The sequence below is a fragment of the Dasypus novemcinctus genome, chromosome 15 (genome assembly GCF_030445035.2).
Source record: "Dasypus novemcinctus isolate mDasNov1 chromosome 15, mDasNov1.1.hap2, whole genome shotgun sequence".
In the NCBI taxonomy this organism is placed as follows: Eukaryota; Metazoa; Chordata; class Mammalia; order Cingulata; family Dasypodidae; genus Dasypus; species Dasypus novemcinctus.
The window spans coordinates 86,638,456-86,654,812 of record NC_080687.1 but is presented as its reverse complement, the minus strand read 5'-3'; positions in this window follow the sequence as shown (position 1 = coordinate 86,654,812).

Sequence of the window (16,357 nt, the reverse complement as noted above, 5' to 3'; positions counted from 1 at the left end):
TCCAAACAAACCTTCTGGGTGGTGGAAGACTGACTGGCTGCTTTCTGCAGAGAGGGAAATTGATTTCCTACCTAGGATTAGCTTTATGGGAGCAAGCTATTTGTTTTATTTATGGCTTGAACTCAGCTCCCTGCTGGAATAATTCAAATTCTGTAGGTACGGACCTCCCTCTTTATTTAGATATTGACTGAAAAGTGAATCAGCTTGGGGTTGGCCCTGCAGCTACTTGCAGGAGGGTTTGGATTTATGCTAATATATGAGGCTGGGACTTTCAAGGATTTGCTTTCATTACTAAATCCTCAGGACAGTACTTTCCAAGACCCTTGGTTGAGCCTCATTGTAAGAGGAGATGTCTATAAGCTCCAGGCTGAAGGCTATTTATTAGGCTCAAAACAAAAATAAATACAGCAAAACTTAATGGAAAAGTTTGGTTTCTTAATAGAAAATTCTGTATCTGAGTAAACAAAGTAAAGAAGGAATGTCCAGGAAACTCCAGAAGCCTATTATTGGGGAGATAAGACTGTGCCCTTATTTTGGGGATCAGGAGCTTCCATTTAACCTCGGCTAAATTTGAAACTTCATAAACTTTGTAGTTATTAGCAACCGAGTTATGCAATCCAAGTGGCAATATTCAAGAAGGCACAATCTCAAGCACTTTTGATATTTTTTTCAAAGTGAGAAAATTACTTGAGCCTCTACCTTAATCATTCTTCAAACTTATATGTACTCCTTACCGACAGCAGAAAGCCAAAGACCTTTGCCCAAATCAGTACTCAGTGGGGACAGGCACGTTGCTGAACTGCAGTAAGGTTATGGACAAACCCACTTGGAGAGAAATCTTAGTGAATTTGAGAAAAATTGCAGATCCAGTTATGGGGCAACAGGCATGCCACATGGATCATACCACTTCAGAAATGTAAATAATAAATATCGTTGTGGTGAAAAGCACATATTTCTTATTTAAGACATAGTGTTGATTTAGGCATTTTTTAAATGAGTTTGAAATTATAGTAGTGAAGCCAAACCTTTATCAGCCTGGTTGTTAAAGGATGGGGCATTCTGTTCTTTTTTCCTGTGTGGAGATCCTTATTCTCCTCAATTTTTAAATCCTGTTTCTCTGTGTTTTATGTAATAGTAATAGATATCCTCAATTTGCTTGCATGTTTGTAAAATATATGTGAATTTTCCAACCTCCTCAATGTTGTGTTGGTTGTTATTAATAAATGTAACTTATCCTCATTTTTTATCCTGGATTCTTTTGAAAAAGGCCATTAATTATGTCATGCTTTCTTCTAACTTTGTCCTATTCATGCTGAATTAAAATATGGGGCAGCATCAAAACTATTTTGTTCTTTTTTAGTAACCCTAAATATCATTCTTGAATATTAAATTAGCTAGCTTCTCATTCTGTGGACTCATCAGTGGTTTAATATTCTCAGTGCCTTTGGATTGACCAACACTGAAGTCAACAAGAAGCCTTTTCTCTCTGAATGTTGAACAGGGGTACGATATGTTTGTCTAAAGATGTCTTCAAAAACTTTTTTGTAAGCTAGCAGGACCATAGAGAATCATGGTGGCAGTTTATCCAATAAGCAATTATTGATTGTCTGCTGCGTTTACTGCTAATCGAACGACTGAACAAGGAGTTGCCCCAACCATTTATTTTATTTTATTTTTTAAAATAAAATTATTTTATTGTGTCTTTCATCACCATAAGATCTGATATCTTTTCTGTACAGTACAATTTCTTGCATCTATTCCCCAAGTGTCTTATTTTTTTCACCTTACCTTTTTTTTTCTCTTTATTTTTTTATTATATTTTCAAAAAATATAAGAGGTCTCCACATATCCCCAACCCCCTCAACCCAGTCCTCCCAAATCAACAACCTCTTTGATCATCATGGGACATTCGTTGCATTTGGTGAATACATTTTGGAGCACTGCTGCACCACATGTCCCAGTCCCCAGTCCACCCAGTGGGCCATGGCAGGACATACATTTTCCAGCATCCATCCCTGCAGTACCACCCAGAACAACTCCAGTCCTGAAACTGCCCCCACATCCTAGCTCTTCTTCCCTCTCCTTACCCTCAGCAGCTACCATGGCCACTTTCTCCACATCCACATCCAGGCTACAATTTCTTCCATTACTAATCACAATAGTTCCATAGTAGAATATCAGTAAATCCACTGTAATCCATACTCTATTCCTCCATCCTGTGGACCCTAGGACGGTTACATCCACTCCACATCTATATCAAGAGGGGGCTTAGATTCCAGATGGATGATGGATACAATTCTCCTGCTTGCAGCTGTAGGTTCTCTTGGCTCCCTGGTGTGGTGGTTGACCTTTTTCACCTCCCTGTTTGCTTGCCAGAGTAAAATTCCCCACGGTATGTTAAAAGTTAAAAGAATGTGAACAGGTTCACATCTAACCTTATAGCACAAACACCCATCTCCTAAGAGGGTAGAGATATACTAACATTCTTTTAAAGTGCTAAGTAATTCTGAACAGATACACTCAATTTCTTAACTTGCAACTAATGTGGTAAGAGGGGCTTTGGCAAGCATTTACTTAAAGAGCCAGATGGTAAATAGTTTTTACTTTGTAGCTTATGTTTGTCCACCACATCTATTCATCTTTGCCCTCATAGTGTGAAAGCAGCCATAGACTATACATAGATGAATGAGTGTGGCTCTCTTCCAATAAAACTTTATTTACAGAAGCAGGCATTGGGCTTGAATTGGCCTGTGAGCAGTAGTTTTCTGACCCCTGTGTCATAATATAATATATTCTGCTCAAAAAATGAAATATTGCTAGTGAATTGTTCCTGCAGGATCAGGTTAACAAGCACACAAACAAACTATGCATATGTGGTATGAGCATTGCTGTTGCTACAACTTTGGTTTCTTCATTTGTAAAAGGCACTAATGGGAGTCCAAATGTGAGAATGCACCTGCAGGGCACAGAACCATGTAGTTACATAAAAGGCAAAGGCACTCAATAAAAACACATCGAATGCAGAAAATGTTGGTTGATGTTGCCTTGCTAAGTTTTTCTCAAGTGTACTACTTCTCTACAACATATGTTGCTCCTTTTTTTAAATTATATTACCATATTGTCTTATAATTTATATCTTGGCCATAGTCTTCTTTAGCATATGGGTTCCTCAAGGGGAAAGTCAGTGTTGTTTCTCTTGGTATCACTAGAACATAGCACAACGTCTTCCTCACTCATCATCCTTTGAATCAATGATCATTTAGCTCATAACCACGTTGACAGGCCGAAGAATTTTTGACATCACAAGTAAGGGTCATTCTCCATCCCTATCTTCCTTTTCTGAGCCTGAAAATCATGACTGAAATTATTGACTGGAATTCTTCCAGTGTGAGTGTACACCTTAAAAACAATTTAAATGGTCTCCATCCCTATCTTCCTTTTCTGAGCCTGAAAATCATGACTGAAATTATTGACTGGAATTCTTCCAGTGTGAGTGTACTTCTTAAAAACAATTTAAATGACTAGCTAACAAGGTTGACTGAGAATGAGTCCTCTCAAACCAAGAATGGCAATTGGATGCAGTGTATTAAATATTCACCAAGAATGAATACAACAAAACACAAACAGCACATTGGATATTTTTATATTAATTTCCAACCCTTCCTCTCAGGGGTAAGGGACCCAGTTACTGCTCCAATCCCGTCGGATTCCTTTTACTTTTTTTTTTTTTTAAAGATTTATTTATTTATTTAATTTTCCCCCTCCCCGGGTTGTCTGTTCTTGGTGTCTATTTGCTGCGTCTTGTTTCTTTGTCCGCTTCTGTTGTCGTCAGCGGCACGGGAAGTGTGGGCGGCGCCATTCCTTGGCAGGCTGCTCTTTCTTTTCACGCTGGGCGGCTTTCCTCACGGGCGCACTCCTTGCGCGTGGGGCTCCCCCACGCGGGGGACACCCTTGCGTGGCATGGCACTCCTTGCGCGCATTAGCACTGCGCATGGGCCAGCTCCACACCGTGGGCTCCTTCCTTGGCATCTGTATGCTTTAGATTCCAACAGCCCCCACTTTCTCCCTCTTTGGGGTCTGTCCTTAGAATACTAGCGTTGCTTCTCCCAAACTTGTAGAATCTGGAATGTGCCTGGGTACTAACATCTGCCTCCACATGACCCTTAGCTGAAACCTAGCTCCCTTGCCTTGAGTGGGAACAGACTCTAAGACAAAATCCATGCTCTGGAACTCCCCAGTGGGATCAGGCTGAGGCTGGGCCTTCACCTCAAATCACCGTGGTGTTTGGCTTCTTGCCTTTCACTGCCCTATTTCCACATTCCTTGCTGTCATCTGGGAAGGCAGGGGCTTCTCTTATAAACGCCCTGCGTACAAATCCTTTTTTCAATGTCTGTTTTTGGGAAAGTAAGACATGAATGTATATACATCTAAGATATTTTGACTTGGGGCTGGCCTCTTTCTCTTTTTTTCCTTTTCCCCTGTCTCTTTCCCAGCAGTACCCTCTCTGTTCCTTTCTCCCCCTCTCTCCTTCTTCACTCTGGCTCTGCACCCTTCATTGATGTTTTCTGGGCCACATACCATTGGTGACCTATGTCATTTGGGATTGAATTGGTCTTTCAGCACCTTAGCAGTAGGAAGGGTTTCACAGCAGGCTGTTTCTTTGGTACGATGAGTGCAGCTTCTGGTTTGAGTTCAATCTGAAAAGTGCTTCCCTACTGGGTAGATGCCATACTTGTATAACACTCCCTGTTTCATACTATTAGATATCTGCTCTGACTGAGAAGACCCTCTGGGTTAAATTTTGTTTTCCTAAGTATTCATTTTTATTGAAATATAAGTATAGAAAAATACACAGCTTAATGAATGTTGAAAGGTAAACAGACCGGTGTAAATACCTCTTAGGTTAAAAAAAAAAAAAAAAGAACATTGCCAGCACACTAGAATTCAGCTTCCAACCCCTCCCCAGCTGTTATATCCCCTTAAGGTAACCACTATCTGATATCTATTAAGAAAGTTTAGTTCAGGTTGTTTCTCAAACTTGATATAAATGGAATCCAACAGTACGTGCTCTTTGATTGCTTGACTTTTTAAAAACATCATTTTTAGCCCTAGGACAAGCTGTAACTTATTTTTTATGCTATATAGTGATTCTATTATATGAATATACTACAATGTATTCATTTTACTGCTGATGGATATTTCAGTTGTTTCCAATCTGTATGCTGCTCTGAACATTCTTGTATGTTCTTTGGTAGACATCAGTACTTGTTTCTCCAAAGAGGGCAAATATTGGATTGGAGAGTATCTGTATTTCCAACTTTTGGCAATCCTACCCAACATTTTTCAAGGACTTATACCAGTTTCCACTTCCAACAGCAGACAATGAGAATTCTGGTTATTCCATATCCTTATATCACCTGGTTTTGCCTGTCTTTTAAATTTTAGCATTCTAGTGAGTATAAACATACTCAACTTAAAAGTCAAAGGAAACAAGAACACTGCCAGTTTGTTCAAGTGTAACGGTACAAGGAAAATATGCACAGGGTGACAATGAAATGATTTGATACCTGAGGAAAGTGGAGTAGCAGTCCAGAGAGTCCTAACAAATGGACATTTCCTTGGGAAAGTCACTATGGAACTGGAGTTTTATAATTTCATCAGAGTTCCTTAGTGGACCAAATGTGAGGATACTAATTTAGAGATATCAATGTTTACAAGACGAATTTTCCAGTGAAACTGTCTGGTTTTGGATATTTTTTCATTTTTTAGGAAAGCATATTACACATTCAATTTCTTTTGTAGATATAAGATTATATAGATTTTCTGATTCCTCTTGAGTGCATTTTTTCTTAATTTTTAGCTACTTAGTCTTGTCTCTTGACATTCTTGGCATTTTTAGAAATTGAATGTTGGATCTAGTGAATAAAATTTTTAGAAGATCTAGATGTTATTTTTTCCAGGAAGTTGAGGAAGACCATCAGGGACTACAATATTTTGGGGATGGATTTCTATCTTTGTGGGGGCTGGTCTGTTTCCTATTTACCGTTTTTTTCTCCCAGGAACTACCCCTCACTGATCTTACTTGAAAGCTTGGGTTGGTTACTAGAGCCCCGTATTAATGATGAGTGAGCTCTGATTTCCAATTTTTCAATTTTTGTCTCCCTACCTGGAAAAGCTCTTAACTGCTTTTTAGCTTCTTAGCTGTTTGATTTACTGGCCTCTCACTCATACAGATTAGTCATTTTCAAGTGGCTTGAGGGAAAAAGAAGCATATCCTCACTTCACTGAGCTTCTCTCTCTTTTTTTTTCTACAAAAGTTTATTTTTAAATGTATAATAGTTTCCAAGAAAAAACTTCATTCGAGCTATAGGTGGCAAAAGATGTGATAGCAGGGAACCCTGCGGTTTAAACAGGAGTGGAAGCCAGGGTCGCCAAGGCCTCAGGCACAGGGAAGAGCTAACTTTCTGCCAGATTTCTGAATTCCACCTGTAGCCCAAGGGCCCTTCCCCACAGTCTTCACTTTCAGCTGTTCTTTTTGCTTCTGTTTGAAACTCTCATCTTCCTCATCCCTTGACCTGCTTCCTCTTCAGGAGCACCTGCTCAGCCAAACGTGGCGCCTGTTGCCCCTTCCGCAGACCCTGCCCACTGAGCTTCTTTTTCTTTCAGCTCTTGACTCCATACTCCTCGTTGCATGGGGGCCCTGAACTTTATTTTTTGTTTCCCCAGCCCAAAAGAAAGATCAAAATTAGAGCTTATGCTTTCTGGAGAAGCCCTGTCTGTGCCTCTAAGAAATCAGCAAATTCCTTCAGGAGAAAACGTGACTGTGAATTCAGGTTCTGCTCCAAGCATTTCCCTTCTTGTTCTCTGAGACCTTAGCTCTTGGCTGCCAGCCTGAAGGCTGATACCCTCCAAAAGCTGTTTCATTTGTTCATTTTGTATTTTATTAGGTTTTATAGTTGATCTCAGTGAGCTGATTGGGTACAATCTATTCTGCCATGGTTAGATACTAAAGTTCTGTTCTTCCAGGTTTTTCTGTTTAACTACTTCATCTATTTTGATGCACATATGAGTATTTGCATTTAAAAAGTAAGTTCTTCTACTTAACACAGTGATTGTTTTTTGATGTCTTTTCTCCAAACCCCAACCTCCCCATTTAACAGTCTTGGGTGTCTCAGTTCACAAACATAAACCAGAATAGCCTCCATTTTATCAAACAAGTAATACATCCTTGTGTTAGGATGACTTGCTATTATTTGCATGCGTGTTTCCATTTTATTCTTGATTCGGATGGGATCATTTTTTAAGTAGACTGTAAACTGTATAATTGACCTAAGAGCAAGTGTAAAAAAATTTTTTTTTTAAGGAGGTATCAGAGATTGAACCCAGGACCTCATACATGGGAAGCAGGTGCTCAAACCACTGAGCTACAACCTCTCCCCAAGTATAATTTTTAATTGAAACTGATTCTTGAGTCATAATGAGGTTTCTTAAATATATTTACATCTGCTCCTTGTAACTTGTATGTACATGTTGAAACAATGTTCTTTCTTTTCAACTCGTGGTATACTTCTATGTAAAACATTGAATGTAGTCACACCTTTACATTAATAATGTAATGTAAAATAAATAATATGCTCTACAGATATAGGTCTTGCCTTATTGGTTGTTTACATCCTTATTATTATGCTCAACTAGTTAATGCAAGCATAGGTAAACAAACAAATCAAAGGTATAAAACAAATAAGGTGAAGAGTAATTCTTTCTGTCACAGATCCCCATAAGACACTCCTACTATTGTCATATGTATCCTTCCAGAAAGTATAAATGTATGTACCATTTTTAAACATTTACACAAATTTTTCATTCCCTTTCTTTTTTCCCAATTGACAGTATATCTTGGAGAGAGTTTCATATAGGTCCATATATCTGCTGCCTTGCTCATTCTCACTGCTGTATAACATTCCATCTTTAAAATATATTCTGGTTTCATTTAACCAGTATTTTTTTTCTAGAATGTTTAGATTGTTCCTAACAGTTTGTTATTATAAATGACTCAGTAAATATTCTTGAATGTGTATTTTTGTGTCATGCATGAATTCTATGACATGAATTCCTACAGATTGAATTGTTAGGTCCCATGTACTGTGTGTTTACTTTGTTTTTTTGTTTCCTCTGGAGTCTTTAGTGTCTCAGAGCTGAGTTGCTTGATAAGTCTGCACAAGTTCTGAACATGATAGAGCTTATATCAAAATTTACTTCAAACACTTGTAATCAGTTATCTATTTTATTGAGGCTTATTTAAAAATTTAGCAACTCACAAGTAACCAGATATCATCACTCTTTGTTCAAATTTAAAATACACTAGGAAAAATGTTCGCAGAAAAAAGTAAATTTATTTTTCTCTTTTGAAGAAAATGTCCTTAAATGTTGGTATGTTTTAAGCTGAAACTAATTTTGTAAGCTAATCATATCCAGCAAAACAATCTTGTTATCTTCTAATATATTCTCCAACTATCCAATATTTTCCAGATCTAGTTCCATATAACCAATGCTACTCAATTTGATCCAAATAAAGTTTTATTAGGTAGGAATTGGAGAAAATAATTAGTTAGTGATTGGAAACATGGCTGAAAGGAAAATGGTCCAGCAGATCTGTGCACCTTACCAATAACTGGGGACAATGTATTTCCAAGTTCCTTTGGAGACAGAAATCCAATCAAGAAATGCACCTTTGTTTAGGACCTCTGATAGACTTTTAGCTTTCAATTGTACAAGAGCCTGCAGACAAATGACTGCCTGCCTTTTAAATGGTGTTAAAATACTATAGTTCTCTAGCAACTAGAGAGTTACTCAAGGGAAAAAGAGAAAGAAGGGAGTTTGTGCATGTGTGTGGAACCCAGCATTCACAACTGGAATTTCTCTATCACATGTAATTCCATTCTCTTCACTTGAATAATAATAATGAGTTGCTATGTGTTTGTCCCTGTACTCTCAGCCTTACAGTGGCTCATTATTTTTCCTTCATATGTTTCCAAATTTTCATTCATTCAGCAAACAATACAATATTTGTTATATGGTGGTTCTTTACCAGATGCTCCATTGGTCAATGTCCATACAGTATAATGATTAACAGGAGAGAGAGAGTTCCTGTCCTCAGAAAGCTACGTTCCAGTGGAAGTCAGAGAGTTAGGCAAAGAAATACAATATGATATAGTATGAGCTATGGTTGAAGAATTCAGGTGAGCTCTACTAATATATAATGGTCTCAGGGATTCAGGAGAGGCTTCCCAGAAGAAGAGAGGGACAATCTAAGTAGTCAAATGAAAATGTGCATGAAGAACTTGTTCTAAGGAATCTTAATCCCATGGCTGCCCTAACTGAATGCAAGGATCAGCAGACTTTGAGACTTCCAAGGATCTACTCTATTTGTTTCTTCTCACAGGCCCAGGGACCCTATTATATGAATTATCAGATGTGGCAGACTAGTTGAAAAATGGAAACCATTCTTCACCCTTCCAAGTAACCATGCTGTTTGCAAAGTGATTTTGTTCCCCCATCTCTCTTTTTTTAAAAAATGTTCCAATGGTCTCATGTTTTGTCTTTGTTTATAATTTGCTTTACTCAGTAATTTAATATATTTGGCATATTGTTATGAGTTGATAAGTCCTTTATATTGCTTTTAACATATAGCTTCTCTTTTATGCTCTCTTTTTTCCCCTTTTGATGATTTATCTCTTTTTTGTTATTATTTTTTTAAAAAGACATGCAAATCACACAAAATGTTACAATAAAAATATAAGAGCTTCCCATATACCCCACTCCTCTTATACCCCCACTCCTCCCACATGGACAACTTCTTTCATTACTGTGGTACATTCATTGCATTTGATGAGTACGTTTTGGAGCACTGCTACACGGCATGGATTATAGTTTATGTTGTAGTTTACACTCTCTCAGTCCATTCAGTGGGTTATGGCAGGATATATAATGCCCAGCATATGTCCCTGCAATATCATTCAGGACAATGTCAAGTCTTAAAGTGCCCCAATATCACACTTCTTTTTCCCTCTCCCTGGCCTCAGCAACTCTCACAGTCACTCTCTCTTCATATCAAGATATAATTTCTTCCATTGCTAGAGTCACAGTAATTCTCTAGTAGAATAGCAGTAAGTCCACTCTAATCCATATATTATTGCCCCCATCTCTTAAATCAGGTTTTGCTTTAGTAACATGTCATAGCGGGAAAAATGAATGTCAGTTCTAAACCCAAATCTCAACAGGCTTTGTATAATTTTATGCTTTCGGACCCCTGCCTGCACCATGAGCTCAAGCCTGAGTGAGCCTCCTGGAGAATGAGTGACAAAGTGGAGTAAAACCAGGTCAGCCAGGATGACCCAGCTAAGATCCCAGACTTGTGATTGAACCTAGCTGATATCAACTCCTCTTGGCTCAGAAAAGCTTCACCTGAGACTCATGGGAAATCATAAGTGGTTACTGTTTTAAGACACTAAATTTTAAGATGATTTGTTATGTAGAAATGACTGAGACAGATTTCAGAGAGTGATTATGAGGATCAATAAAATAACGTACTCAAAATATTCTGCCCAAAGCCTCCTACCAAGTAAAACAGGGAGAAATTATTAATGAAGATCAAGTTAAAATCTGAGAGTTAGTTTTCTTCTCTTGGCTCAAGTGTATGCTCAAAATCTGGGAAAATATTTTCTACTGTATAACCCAGTGTTCTCCAGCTAATGACCTGCTGACCACAATATTCCTAAGAAATTGTCATTATTAAGGCAGTACTAGTAATGAGTGAAAGTGGTGTAATTGTGATCCTCAGGTTGGATCCATGATGAGGACCCTGGGCTGAAAGGACCCACATGGTTCCTAGCTGGAATGGCCACTCCCATTTTACACAACGTCCTCATAGGCTGGAGTTTCTTACCATTACTCTCACCCACTGCTCCTGAAATGTAGCCCTGGCATTTCCAGCTGGTCATGGACATAAGAGATAAACCAGTTTCTTACAGGCTTTGAAAAATCTTTATGAACCTACAACTATCTCCTTCCTGAAGAGTAAAACCATGACCAGACTTACTAGCAGGCATGACTGCACTTAAATCCTCTAACGTAAACTGACATAACAAACTGCATCTTTATATGCTAGACTATCCTGAACTATTGAAGTACAGGAGGAGGGGCCAAATGCTGCCAAGCAGAAGAGGAATCTGGGCCATGTGTTCTAGGGAAAGAACCAGCATTTGGCTCTATGCAAAGCGAATGTCATGTGGACAGTTAAGAAAGAAAAAAAAAATGAATGGAAGAGAGCAACTGAGACTATCTATAAATTACTTACATGGGAAGTGGACTTGGCCCAAAGGATAGGGCCAAGTCTCCACCCCCATCCCCCCTTGTGGCTTTTTGCATGCTGTGCGCTCTCTGTGTCCATTCTTCTGTGTGGCTTTTTTTTTTTTTTGCCTCCCTTTTTTTGTTGTGTCACCTTGCTGAGTCAGCTCTCCATGGCATCTGTGGGCTGGGCAGCACTCTGCGGCGTGGGGGCAAGCCTGCCCTCACAAGGAGTCCCCAGGACGCGAACCCAGGGCTTCCCGTATGGTAGACAGGAGCCCAACTGATAGAGCCACAGCCGCTTTCTCTATGCAATTTTAAAAATCTCTGTAATTTTAAAAAAAGATTTATTTATTTATTTATTTCTCCCTCCCCCCCCACCCCCATTGTCTGCTCTCTGTGTCCATTTGCTGTGTGTTCTTCTGTGACCCCCTCTATCCTTATCAGCGGCACTGGGAATCTGTGTTTCTTTTTGTTGCGTCATCTTATTATGTCAGCTCTCTGTGTGTGTGGCGTCATTCCTGGGCAGGCTGCACTTTCTTTCGCACTGGGCGGCTCTCCTTATAGGGTGCACTTCTTGTGCGTGGGGCCTACGCCGGGGACACCCCTGCATGGCAGGGCACTCTTTGTGCGCATCAGCACTGCACAAGGGCCAGCTCCACATGGGTCAAGGAGGCCCGGGGTTTGAACTGCGGACCTCCCATGTGGTAGGCGGACACCCTATCCATTGGGCCAAGTCTGCTTCCCATGTAAGTAATTTATAGATAGCCTCAGTTGCTCTCTTCCATTCATTTTTTTTTTTCTTTCTTAACTGTCCTCATGACATTTGCTTTGCATCTAGTCACCTTTTACCTTACTAACATAGGTTCCTTCTTATTTCTACCAGACAGATATGGTGCCTCCTTTCTATTCCAAATTTTGTGTTGAAGCAATCTTTAGAGTTCCCCCTAAATATTTTTTTAGTAGGTATAATAGTTTTTTATAATAACTAATTTATTCATCAAATAAATATTTGTTGAATGATTATTTGTGATAGATGTCATACTGTCTTCCTTTTCAGTTCTCCCAGAACCAGAATCTGAGGTAAAGGTTTGAGTTTAAGTAGCTTATTCCAGAAGCATAGGGTGTGTGGGACTTAATCCTATAGGGAAAATCTAGGAATAGGTATAAAACCCAAGCCTTAGAATGAGTTCATTTAGAGGATGTGACAGCTGGAGCATTTATGCACAACTCCTGAATCATTGCCTGAAGGCTCATGTTTAGGGTGGGAAAGTGTTGATTTTGTCTGGGTAGAATGACATCCCAAGATTTTGGGGAAAGAGTCCTCAGGCACACGGCACAGTTATTGGCAATTGGAAACCTGTGGTGAACACTGACAGGTGTGAGGGATAAGGGTGGAGCACAACATCTGCTATGCCCGAGTACTTTAGTTAAATCACGTCATCGATTCCTTGCGATGACCCTGTGGGGAAGGTGTTAACTGTATGTGTACATGGAGAAAAGCTGAGGCACTCCTGATGTGCATCCCAGGAGCCTTTCCACTAGAGCTATGTAGTCACTCTCATTCTCTGCCTACCTCCCTACTCCACACCCCAGAGTTTGAGCACATGAGTTTAGTTCTTATATGGCTTCTTTGAAGCCATTCAATCCTATTGCTTTGTTTAGATGCTGGGAAAGTCATCAAAGGAAACTATAAGTTTCCTCTTATAATGTATCAGATGCCTGTTGGAAAAGCCCAGGATTACTTCTGGGATGGCTCTTTTGACTGAAGACAGTTTATTTTCTTTATCGATAACTTTATTACCTTGAAATTGCTTTGCTCCCTCCACAGCGGAGTCTTTTATATGATTTTCCCTCTTCCTGAGTGCACTTCTTTCCTCTTGCCACCGAGCTGTCTTCCAATCTCACCTTAAGTGTCATATCCTCAGGAAAGCCTTCCCTGACCTTTCTGACTATATTAAATTAAAGCACACGGCACTTCTTTACAACATTTGTCATAGTTACAACTTAACATTTGTTTCTGTGAGGGTTCCATTAAATCCTGAAAACTCCACTGAGATGGAACCATGTCTGTTTTTGTTTATCACTGCATCATCATTGGCTAACACAGTGCCAGAAATATAGAAGGTGCTCAGTAAATATTGCTGAATATTGATAAATAAATGAATGGGTGCATTTGGGTTACAGATGGAAGCCAAAGTACCCAGGCTATAATGTCATATTTTTCCTTGTCTAGATTTAACTCTGGTCACAACCTATGTTCAGCACTTCAGAATTCAGCTTTTCCAAGGGACCACATGTTGCCATTCCTGCCAGTATACCTCACCTGCACCTCCAAATTTCTCTTGGGTGGATTAAGCTAATTTAGGCAAGATACCCAAATGAATTTGTAAAAATTTTAAAGCATAGCTGCTCAATTTGTTTAAATTGCTTTTGTTCCTAATAATATAGATATACGCATGAGGAATCAGCATTATCATAAGATACAAACTGATTAGCAGTAAAACTGAAAGGAAGTACTGTAGAAGATCACTCAACCACCATCCATCTGAGTAAGTAACACGCTCCAGTTTCTGAAATGTTTAGACATAGGATGGAGTCTATTATGTTCTCACACTGCTGGCCTTGTAGATGAAAGTTTGTCTCAACAAAAGTCAACAGCGGGGAAGTGGATGTGGCTCAACAGTTTGGGCTCCTGTCTACCATATGGGAGGCCCTAGGTTTGCTTCTCAGGGCCTCTTTGTGAAGGCAAGCTGGCCCGCACCTGCGAAGAACTGATGGCTCGTGCCCGCCAAGAGCTAACAGCCCATACCTGTGGAGAGTTCGTGCAGCAGATGACGCAACAAAGGGAGACAAGCAGACGCCGAAGAATGTATAGTGAATGGATACAGAGAGCAGACAGCAAGCAAGTGGTAAGGTGGGGGATAAATAAATAAAAAATAAATCTTAAGAAAAAAAAAGTCAAAGGGGCTCTTCCAAAAACTATTTATGCCACCTGTATATTCTACAGTGTTTGTCTAATTAGTCATTAAACCACTACATAATTAATTCCACTATTAATCAGTAAATCATTGAAACATGAATTCAAAAAGAAACAGTTCTGGAAAGAGGAAGTGGCTCAAGCGGTTGAGCTCCAACCTACTACATGGGAGGTCCAGGGTTCAGTTCTCAGTGCCTCCTAAAGAAGACGAGTGAGAGTGTTCTGACATGATGGGTTGGTGTGGTGAAATGACTCAACAAGATGATGCAATGAAAGAGACACAAGGAGGAAAACACAAGGAGAAAACACAATGAGAGACACAACAAAGCAGGAAACAGAGGTGGCTCAAATGATTAGGCACTTCCCTCCCACATGGGAGGTCCCTAGTTTGGTTCTGGTCCTCCTAAAAAGAAGATGAGCACACAAGTAACAGACACAGTGAACGCAAGCAATGGGGGTGGGGGAGTTGGGGGTGTGGTGGAAATAAATAAATAAATAAATAAATAAAATCTTTTTTAAAAAGTGCTGGTTCCATGAAACACTAATTTGAATGTTTTGAAAAGATTCAGTAAAGTCTAAGTATCTAAAGTTTTTGAAAATTTTGTTGAATTAGTTATGGCCAAGACACTTGTAAAAGAAGGGAATATAACCATAGAGATCTATTTGTTTTTTGACTTTAGGATTACATAACAAGTCTCCTTAAAAAAACAGTAACTGAGATGATAGAATATTGCATTTTGGTAAGGTAGAGCAGTTTGATATTATTGATGAATTCCAAAAAGAAATATTGGATTATGTTTGTAAACTGATCCTTTCCTCTGGGCATATTAGATTATATTGGATTCAGAGGTTTACTTGATTAAGTAATTAGGTAAACCTCTTGTGCCAGTAGGGTTTTGAGTCTCCACCCCTTGGTCGGTGGGGACTCACAGATAAAAGACATGGCAAAGGACAGAGTTGGAGAGTTTTTGATGTTGGAATTTTGATGTTGGAGTTTGATGCTGAAGTCTTAAGCTGGAGCCCCAGGAAGTAAGCTAACAGAGGAAACAGAAGCAAACCCCAGGAAGAGAGAAATGCTGAGCCCAGGAAAAAGAAGCCTGAGGAAGGGAAGAACCCAGGAAGTCTGAACCCTGGCAGACGTCAGCAGCCATCTTGCTCCAACAGGTGGAAATAGACTTTGGTGAGGGAAGTAACTTATGCTTTATGGCCTGACACCTGTAAGCTCCTAGTCCAAACAAATATCCTTTATAAACACCAAACGATTTCTGGTATTTTGCATCAGCACCCCTTTGGCTGACTAATACATAAAGCATATGCAAAAATCTTAGGAATTTTCCAGTTGTTGTTCCAGAAGGCCAGGGAGAAAGTATCCAGGAATGAAACCAGGTTTGGAAAACCTGGAGATCAATCCAAAGAGAGAAATAGTAGATCTAAGGTCATTTGCAATTGTTCTTCAACATCAGGGCTAAAACTACATGAGGAAAGATGCTGGGCTGGGCCAAGGTTGCTTCAGAAATGTCTGAGCTGAGCTAAGAATTGAGAAGCTGATGAAAGATTGGCATGATCAGGCTCACCAAAGTGAGCAAACAGTCCTGGACCTGTTGGTGGGTCCTCAGCAAAGGCTGTGCTTTAGTTTCCTGGCTGCTAAAACAAATACCATGCAATGGATTGGGTTAAATGATAGGAATTTATTGGCTCATGGTTTTGAGTATGGAAGAAGTCCAAAATCAAGGTGAGACTTTCTTCCCAAAGACAGTAGCTATCAGTGATTCTTGGTCCTTGCTTTTCTATCACATGTTAACGCACATGGCAATCTCTCCTGTACTCCCTGGGTTCCATTGACTTCCCGCTTCTTTCCATGACTTTTTCTTTATGTGTCTGAATTTCATCCTGCCTTTAAAGACTCCAGTAATAGGATTAAGACCCATCCTGACTCATTTGGGCCATACCTTAACTGAAGCAACTAGATCAAATAGGTTTACACCACAGAAATGGATTGATTTTAAGACATTTAATTTTGCTCCAAGTCAC